This window comes from Moschus berezovskii, chromosome 3, assembly GCF_049115385.1.
Source record: "Moschus berezovskii isolate FMDL1 chromosome 3, NW_MosBer_1.0, whole genome shotgun sequence".
Lineage (NCBI taxonomy): Eukaryota > Metazoa > Chordata > Mammalia > Artiodactyla > Moschidae > Moschus > Moschus berezovskii.
In genome coordinates this window covers 115,690,620-115,700,766 of record NC_142462.1, presented here as the reverse complement: position 1 = coordinate 115,700,766, position 10,147 = coordinate 115,690,620, and the positions used below count along the sequence as shown (strand labels likewise).

At 45.9% G+C, this 10,147-nt stretch overlaps 1 long non-coding RNA gene across 3 annotated transcripts in view; it reads left to right on the top strand.

Annotated features, from left to right (window-relative positions):
• The first annotated feature begins 1,129 nt into the window (after positions 1–1,129).
• The window catches only part of LOC148778415 (uncharacterized), a 54,184-nt gene continuing 45,166 nt past the window's right edge, over positions 1,130–10,147 (top strand). For all 3 annotated transcript variants that reach the window (XR_016037086.1, XR_016037085.1, XR_016037084.1), the window contains exon 1: positions 1,130–1,214. This is a non-coding gene — a long non-coding RNA (uncharacterized LOC148778415). The remainder of the gene's footprint in view (positions 1,215–10,147) is intronic.

Sequence of the window (10,147 nt, the reverse complement as noted above, 5' to 3'; positions counted from 1 at the left end):
AACGCCAGGTTCGGGCGGCTAATGGGAAACTTGTCCTCAGTAAACCCACTCTCATAAGTAGCCTTGGAGCCCTGATTGGCAGTAGCCATCAGCACCAAGCTCTGTCCTGGAAGCTGACGGTACCAGTACATCATGGTGAGCTGGCTATCGACCTGACACTCGATCGTCATGGAGGTCCCGCGTTGACAGATGGCCCTGCTTGGCTTTTGAGAGAGGAGAGCACCGAATGCAGAACCTAGATCCAGAGAGACAGAAACACCCGTGAGGGCTGCAAGCTTGTCCCCAGGCAGGAGGGTCATTTGCTGCAGTCTCACCTTGGCCCCCAATCAGCCCTGGAGCACTGCCTCGGCTCTGGTTTTGTTCTTCCAGCAGTTACCGTGTTAGGATTCCCTAATTGAACATCTCTCCGCTGTTCAACCGGGGTCATCTCATCATCTCATGCACTGACCCTCCACTCCTCAGCATGCATCAGTCAGTTCAGTTCAGTTCAGTTCAGTCGCTCAGTCGTGTCCGACTCTCCACGACCCCATGAACCACAGCACGCCAGGCCTCCCTGTCCATCACCAACTCCCAGAGTTCACTCAAACTCATGTCCATCGAGTCGGTGATGCCATCCAGCCATCTCATTCTCTGTCGTCCCCTTCTCCTCCCGCCCCCAACCTTTCCTAGCATCAGTCTTTTCTAGTGAGTCACCTCGTCGCATGAGGTGGCCAAAGTATTGGAGTTTCAGCTTTAGCATCAGTCCTTCCAATGAACACCCAGGATTGATCTCCCTTAGAATGGACTGGTTGGATCTCCTTGCAGTCCAAGGGACTCTCCACCCCAAATTCCCCCCAGGATAAGGCCGTACCCAGTCCCAGGAGAAGCAGCAGAAGAGTCAACATCTTTAGGTGACAGCCTTGCCTTTCTGCAGAGAAAAGGCACTAACACATCAGATTCAAGTTCTTCTTCCTTCACCACCGTGTAGCTCTTCCCTACCGACTCTTCATCGCCTGTGGCAGGAAGCCTAGTTACTGCAGAACATGGAGACAATTCGTCTGCCCCCTAGTGGAGCTGTGTGGCTCTTCACTTGGGCTGGATCTTCATTCACTAGGCTCCCAGCCTGCAACGGCAGCCTCCGCCACTGCCCATCCATCATTGCTGAGCACCACTCATGTTCTACTCCTCGGCATGAAGCAAGAATGGGATGCAGTACTGACCTCAGATAACTAAAGGTAAGATTTTAGAATACTCGGGTAACTCAGAATTGCAACTGTTGGCTGAGTATTTTGGTTATTCCAAACTGAACTTATTTTTCTTTCCCTGATACCTATTCCGGTAGACTGACTCCTATTCCTGAATTCATTCCTCTTAATAAACGGTACCCCCACTTGTCCTGTTGTCTAGGTTCAGAAGTTCATCTTCATCATCTCTTTTCTTCTCACCTCCCTCATTTATTAATTCACAACTTAAATGCACGGTACCCCTATCATCTCTCACATCTCCTCATTTTGGCCATCAGTCATAACTGTTTGGTTCCTCTTTGCTTAATGGCTATTTGTAATAAGGTTTCTTCTATTATAATGCAGCTCACTATGGACTATAAAACAGATATCTGTCTGTAAAATTTGGCCACGGTGCTACGGTCCATTTTCATCATCCAGTTGTTTCCTCTATCATGCAACTTCTTGAAACAGCTTAACACTTGTGTAAAAGCTAAGCCAGTATTTTTGAACACTTACTCTGTTTTACACGTGTCCTTTCAGACTATCTATAAATTAGGCTACTTAGGCAACTATGATCCCATATTTTACAGATTAGGAAAGTTTATAGATTTAGTTCAGTTCAGTCACTCAGTTGTGACCGACTCCTTGCAGCCCCATGGACTGCAGCACTCCAGGCTTCCCTGTCTTTCACCATCTCCCGGAGCTTGCTCAAACTCATGTCCATTGAGTCAGTGATGCCATCCAACCATCTCATCCCAAAGATTTGTATGTAACCTAATCAAGTTCACATAATTGGTGACTAAGCAGCAGAAGCAGGACACAGATCCATGTGTGCGTGATACCGAAGCTCGAAAGCTAGCATAGGTACCACAAGAGGTTGCCTCACGTTCAGTTACTCGTGCCTTAGTAGAGCAGAAGCTGGTGGATGACTGACAACTATAGGCCTAGTAGTCGGAAGGAAATGAGGAATCTCTAGGAAGAGATCCCTGCAAAACTAACTTTTTTGATTCTGAGATGCCATTGATTGTAAGATGTATTTTAAAATAATTTTGTTGTTTTGAGGTGGTGGTGAATTCTGCCATATTAGTAATAAACATTGATTATGGGATTTGCCAATATTTTAGAAAAGTAAAACTGTGAAAAACAATTTATATTAAAAAGGAGGAAATGTTGTATGTTAGGGATAACAATATTCTAGTAACCCTTTCCTATGTGGGGTGTGTGTGTGTGTGTGTGTGTGTGTTGCCTCTACAGCTATGGCAGATGCTAGAAACAGTAGTTCCAAATAAACCCCACCAAGTAGCATCCTGGTAAAAGGTACGTGAAGTGAAAGTCACTCAGTTGTGTTTGACTCTTTGTGACCCCAAGGATTCTCCAGGCCAGAATACAGGAGTGGGTAGCCTTTTCCTTCTCCAGGGGATCTTCCCAACCTAGGCATTGAACCCAGGTCTCCCGCATTGCAGGCAGATTCTTTACCGTCTGAACCACCAGGGAAGCCCAAGAATACTGGAGTGGGTAGTCTATCCCTTCACCAGTGGATCTCCTTGACCACAGAATTGAACCGGAGTCTCTTGCACTGCAGGCAGATTCTTTGTCAGCCGAGCTACCAGGTAAAAGGTATAGAATAATCCAATGTTTTCTTGACATGAAACATTAAATACATTAAAATCTCTTGGTCAAATATTTCAAACATTCTTCTAAAATAACCCAGTCTTTTTCTGTTTTAGCAATTTTAAATTCTTCAGACAATTGCCTAATGATTTACTGTGAGGGCATAAACAAGAGTCTAAAAGCCATGACTCCCTATTTCATTTCCCAGATGTAATGAGGCGCTGCTCAAGGGTCAGGTGGATCAGCACAGGAGTGGGAGTCTTCCCACCGTTGAGAGAGCTCCAGACAAAACACTCTTTGAGCCCTGAGGTGGGGAGGAGGTTGTGAGAGGGAGCTAGGATTTAGAAGTACCTGGAGCTGAATTAGAGGGAAAGTGTCCCCAGATTCCCCCTCTTTCTCCTAGGAGGAGGCCTCAGCAGGGGGGCTGAGAAAATCCTCCACCCAAAGCCCAAGGCCTCAGCGAAATAGACCTAGGAATGCAGTTCCAGGACTAGGGATGCAAATACTATGAAAAATATATATTTTTAAAAATGGTATTTATTATTTATTTGGCTGCTCCAAGTCTTAGTTGAAATCCATGGGATCGTCAATCATGGTTGTGGTGTTCGAACTCTTAGGTGCAACATGCAGGATCTGTTTCCCTGACCAGGGATCCAGCCCCCTGCCTTGGGAGTGTGGCGTTTTAGCCATTGAAACACCAGAGAAATCCTGAAAAAGAATTTTAAAAAATGTTAATTTGTTAATTGTTTTTTATTGGAGTATGGTTGCTTTACAATGTAGTTTCTACTGTACAGCAAAATGAATCAGCTATAAGGGTACGTGTCCCCTCCCTTTGGACTTCCTTCCCACAGTGCAATTAAGCAGAGTTCCCTGTGCCGTATACAACAGGTTCTCATTAGCTGTCTCTTTCATACATAGCATCAATAGTGTGTATGCGTCATTCCCAATGGCTGGCCCGGGGTCTGAGTCCTTGACTGCAGCTGCCTCAGAGACTGCAAGGCGATGGCCCCTCGGAAGCCACCGTCTCCAGAACTCGCTCATCTCTCAGGCAGAACTAAAGAGAGGTCTGGAAATTTTGCATTGGATGCTATAACTTTCTGGCCTGGCAGTCACATGTCACTTGTACTTAATGCTCATTCTCGGCAACAAGTCTCATGCCCTGCCCCACCCCCAACCTCCAGAAGCCAGGAAGTACAATCCCATCATGTGTCAGGAAGGGGGGAAGTCAGAAATATGTAGGCATGATTGTTGTGTACGAGTGTGTGTGTTAGTTGTTCAGTTGTTTCCAACTCTTTGCTACCCCATGGACAGTAGCCCGCTAGTCTCCTCTGTCCGTGGGATTCTCCGGGCAAGAATACTGGAGTGGGTAGCCATTCCCTTCTCCAGGGGATCTTCCCAGGGATTGAACCTGGGCCCCCTGCATTGCAGGCAGATTCTTTACTGTTTGAGCCACCAGGGAAGCCCTCATGATTGTTAGTCACCCACACGATACAAATTTCTCCGTCTCCTTCCTAAGAGAATGCTAAGTTTGATTAGTTATCTATCTGTCTCCCATGCTGCCCATTAAGTTAGGCAATTCTGACCTTGTTTCCTGTTCCATGAATAAACCTGGATGCATTTCAGTAAATCAAAACCATCATAACCTGATTGTAATTGGTTTAGGGAGGAACATGAGACATAATGCAGGTCGATGAGATGCTATGAGAGGTTGCAGGGCCTTTGGGAAAAGCTTTTCTCATTATTCTGGGTCAACTTCTAGGAGTAACTCTCTTCTTCCTGGAGGTGAGGGAGAAAGTGAGGGAGCCCTGATGTGACCTCAGATACAACCGGATTCTTACCACCTCCTGCATCCTAGCTTATTCCTTCTGTCAGTACTGACCATTCAGAGAATGTGGAGAAAGATTCCTTTTTCTCAGTTTTCCTTTATAGGCTGAATGAACAGAATTTGGATTCCCTAAACATTCTCTGGAATCAGCCACATGGTTGAATCAATCACATGGTTGGTCAAGTTTATCTCAAGGAAGGGTTGACAATGTGTGACTGTCCTCAGTGGAGAGTAAAGCTACTCAGGTCTTCCCTGGTGGTCCACTGATTAAGAATTCTCCTGCCAATGCAGGGGACACAGCTTGGATCCCTGGTCTGGGAAGATCCCTCATGCCTCGGGGCAGCTAAGCCTGTGTGCCGCAACTGCTGAGCCGTGTTTTTGGGCCCGTGCGTGCCACTACCAAAGCCCGTGTGCTTAGAGACCGAGGTCTGAAACAAGAGAAGCCACCGCCAGGAGAAGCCTGCACATGGCAGTGAAGAGTAGCCTCGGCTTGCCGCAACTGATAAAGCCTGCACGGCAATGAAGGCCCAGAACAGCCAAAAATAAATTTAAAAAACAAAACAATAAATAAGCAAATAAAAATTTTTTAAATATTTTTTAAAAGTGCAAAGATAGTGAGTAGGGTACCAAATGTATAGTAAAAGAAAGAGGATAGGAAAGGAATGGAAAAAAAGGATTTAACCAATGCTAGCGGAGAGGGCAATGGCACCCCACTCCAGTACTCTTGCCTGGAAAATCCCATGGACAGAGGAGCCTGGTAGGCTGCAGTCCATGGGGTCGCGAAGAGTTGGACAAGACTGAGTGATTTCACTTTCACTTTTCACTTTCATGCCTTGGAGAAGGAAATGGCAACCCACTCCAGTGTTCTTGCCTGGAGAATCCCAGGGACACAGGAGCCTGGTGGGCTGCCGTCTATGGGGTCGCACAGAGTCAGACATGACTGACGTTACTTAGCAGCAGCAGCAGCAGGGCATAAACAGCTATACTCCAATAAATTTTTTTTAAATGTTAAACTATAATTTTTAAACATTTTATTTATTTATTTTTGTTTTTGGCTGTGCTGGGTCTTCATTTCTGTGTGCAGCATTCTTGCCTGGTAAGTTCCGTGGATGGAAAAGCCTGGCAGGCTACAGTCCCGGGGGTCTCAAAGAGTCAGACATGAATGAGCACAAGCACAGCAGCAACGAAGCTCTAATTTGCCTTTGTAAAAATTCTAAATAGATGCTTAAAAAAGTATATCACCACTTTTCATAACCTGAGACCCTTACGGTTTAAATAGAATTTTGAAGACTAATACATTAATTTTAAAAAAAATGGTAGGGGAGAAGTTCCCTCGTGTGGATCTGAGAGAGGAGTCCTTCTTCCGGTGTGGATGGAGTTTCATGACTTTAGGTTGGGAACAACATAGAAGATTGGGCAGGTCCACTCCTGAATGCCCCTGACTTGGAAAAGAGTGGTGATGGGGGCTTGAAAACTAGCCTGTGCTGCCCTGGCCAAGAAGTGTGGCTGTGGGCTTGGTCCCTCCCTACTATCTGCCTTTTATTCTAATGGGCACACATGTGCCGCAGGAGCAGCATAACTTGGGCCATGACTCAGGGTCCCCCCACCCCGCTTCCTGCATCTGCCCTTTTTGTGCAGAGAGGATGTGGCCGTGCCGTGCTGTGGATTCACTGCTGGCGCAGAGGTACACAGATGTCTGGTTGGTGGTGGCAGACTCCAGGGTCAGAGGGAAGCTCTCCTTCTTCTTTCTGGAGACACTGTACCCATGGGGCACATCGCCTTCCTCAACCATGCCAACATCGATTGAGAAATGGAGCAGCCGCAGCCCCAGAGCTGGGTCTTGTTGGTACCAGAACATTCTCTCATGGTCCATGTTCTGTACACATTCTATCACAACTTTCTCTCCCCTCCTTTTGACCAGATATCTTGGAGTTTGGGTTACTTGTGCATCCATGAGGCCTGTGAAGGAGGACGGAGGAGGTGAACAAAGAGGCCATCGGAAGCTTCCCAGGTGGCTCAGGGGTCAAGAGTCTGCCTGCAGTGCAGGAGACCAGGGTTCGATCCCTGGATCGGGGAAGATCCCCTGGAGAAGGAAATGGCAACCCACTCCAGTATTCTTGCCTGGGAAATTCCATGGACAGAGAAATCTGGCGGGCTACAGTCCTTGGGGTCACAAAGAGTCAGACATGACTAAGCGCGCAGGCACACACAGGAAGCTTGATGAGAGAAAAATCTTGTATTCAGGGTCTAGAAGCAATGGGACGGGGGTTTGCCACCAACTTTCTGGACTCACCTACTCCCAGGAAGCAGAAGGCACAGAGAAGCCTGGTTCCCATGGCAGGTTCAAGGCAAGAGGGTCCTCTCCCAGACCCAGGTTATAGGTGGATGGGCAATGAAGTCATGGTCCCGCCCAAGCTCATGGTCCCTCAGCCACTCAAGATTCTAGAGAGTCAGGAGGTGCCAAAGGGAAAGCCAACACTTTCCCTTGTGGGGTTTGTGTGTGTGTGTGTGTGTGTGTGTAGAAAAAAGTCAACATTGTCTGATCTGTGGAAGGGCCTGCTTACAAGGTTGGTATTCGGCTTGATCCCAGTCGGCCTGGGAACTTGAACTTCTGGAGTTTTCTCACCATTTGATAACTGGTGACTGTGATTCATTCTACCTAGAGTGCTTGCACAAACAATGTAGCTTATGCCGAGCACTGTTGTGTTTCTCTGAGTCTGGAATTCAGTATGTGCTAGACAGCAAGGGCCTGTGAGCTGTGTTTGCTGGGGCTCCCTTAGTAAAGTTCCGTAGAAGGGGCGACTTAACAGAGATTTATCTTCTCCCTGAACTGGAAGCTGGAAGTTCAAGATCAAAGTGTTGGTGGGTTGGTTTCTCCTGAGGCCTCTGTCCTTGGAGGGTTGGTGGCCGTCGTCCCCCCGCCCCGTCCTCACGTTGTCTTGCTTCTTTGTGTGTTTCTGTATCCTCATTTTTTCCTCTTGTAAGGACATCAGCCATACTGGCGAAGGGCCCATCCCAGTGACCTCATTTAACGTGGATTACTGCTTTAAAGATCTCCTCTCCAAACAGAGTCACGTTCTGAGGTACTGAGGGTCAGGCCTTCATCAAATGACTTTTTTTTTTATTTTTATTTTTTATTTTACAATATTATATTGGTTGGTTTTGCCATACATTGACACGAATTCGCCCCAGGTGTACATGACTTTTTTAAATTAATTAATTAGTTTAGTTTTGGCTGTGCTGGGTCTTCATCGCAGCTGTGTACTTGCTCTAGTGTGGCAAGCAGGGGCTACTCTCTAGTTGCAGTGCATGGGGTTCTCATTGTGGTGGCTTCTCTCGTTGTGGAGCATGGGCTCCAGGGCACGTGGACTTCAGTAGCTGTGGTGTGTGAGCTCAGTAGTTGTGGATCATGAGCTCTAGAGCCCAGGCTTAATCGTTGTGGTGCATGGGCTTAGTTGCTCCGTGGCATGTGGGATCTTCCCAGACCAGGGATCGAACCCATGTTTCCTGCATTGACAAGCAGATTCCTAACAACTGGACCACCAGGGAAGCCCCAGCATTTGAATTTTGAGAGGACACAATTCAGTCCACGATTCCAGCCTCCTGAAATATCTGAGATGCTGAGTCTCTAACAGGCATCTCTGGGCAGAAACATTACACACAAGTTGTTGGATCTTCATTGCTGGGGTGAAAATGAGCACCTTCCTGGGACAGGGAGGACATATGGATGTCTCACACAGATTCCTCCTAATCTGACATGTCTAGATGAAAGGTATTAGACTAAGATTAAAATTCTGCCATGGCACATAGAGTAAATAAAAGAATTTTCCTTTATTAAAAAAAAACACTCTTCCCCAAAAAATCTTTCATTGGTCTAAGTTATAAACAATTTCCATGTTCATATACCCTTTTTATAAACACACACATATGTGTGTTTGTGCGTGTGCATATATGCACGTGTGTGTATGTGTGTGCACATGTAAGTTATCTCTTGATAAGCACTGTTTCTCCACAGAAGTTGATTTGGAGAATTTCCAGTCACACAACTTCCCCAGGCACACTCAGGCTCACTTACAAGTAGTGTTTCAAGAGTTAAGTTCCCTGAAGTTTGGAATCATTCATGTTCCATTCAGTTTCTGCCCCAGCCCCTCCAGGTCTAACTTAAGCATCAGGTTAAAAACAGTCTCATGTTTGTCAAGATGAAGAAATGGAACTTGTTCACTTTGGTCATACTCTATGAGCAATTTTAGATTACTTATGTTTAAAATTTTAAACAGTGAAACAATATTTACTGTGAATTATAAGATTTCTGTTTGACAAATACAAATTTTGGTTCATACTTGAGATATTTTATTGAATCTGAATAAGATTTTAAATGCTTTAATATTATATACATTAATATTAATAAAAACATGGATATGTATTCATTATGCATATTCATGAATACATATTCATATATATTAATATTAATGAAAGGCATTAATATAGTCTTATTTTGCAATTGCTGATTTATTATTAAATCTAAAGACCAAATCAAGAATATGTTGATCATTAGTGATTATTACATGACAGTTAAAGAGAAAACATTGTTATTTAGGGGTGTGGGGAGGAGCCTGCTAACATATTATTTCTCTGGCAGACAAATAGACTAGCCAAACTATGGCAGAAGGAAAAGGGTTCTGGGCCTTTTTGTAATTTGTTGTGAAGGAGAGAAATTCCAAACCAAGAGCTACTCAGGAAAAGATTCCTTGCACAGAGTCCCTCTGTCCCAGGCTCCTTCCTGTCCCCACAGCAGCAGTTTGGGGGCAGGGGGTGCACATGCCTGCTCTGAACCCAGTGACCCCAGCAGCTCATGGCAAGTCCTCTCCCCAGGTGAATTCCCCTCCTACCCCAAGTCAGCATGGCTCTTCTCTGGGGCTGGAGACGATTGTGGAGTCCATGACCAGAAAATGCTGTGACTGAACCTGCGATGGTGAGGGTTTTACAGAAATAGGTGAGTCTAGAGCGGAAACCGGCAGTGTCTCTGCTCAATAATAACATCATCATGTGAAAAACATCCCTTAGAAATCTTTCTCATCAGTTTTGTTACCTAAGCTGCTTATAAAAGGGGCTCTTCGCTGGAAAGAGCCCTGGTGAAGGAAATGGAAACCTGGTCCAGTACTCTTGCCTGGGAAATCCCATGGACAGAGGAGCCTGGTGGGCTGCAGCCCATGGGGTGGCAAGAGTTGGACTTGACTGACTGACTAACCAACAAAGCTGGAAAGAGAGATAAGAAGCATATATTCTGACTAGAATTCTGGAAGGCATCTTAGAATCCTTGCACTTATATTTATTGAACCCTTGCTATATGCCAGATGGGGAAGGCAATGGCACCCTACTCCAGTACGCTTGCCTGGAGAATCCCATGGGTGGAGGAGCCTGGTAGGCTGCAGTCCATGGGGTCTCTACTAGTCGGACACGACTGAGTGACTTCGCTTTCACTTTTCACTTTCATGCACTGGAGAAG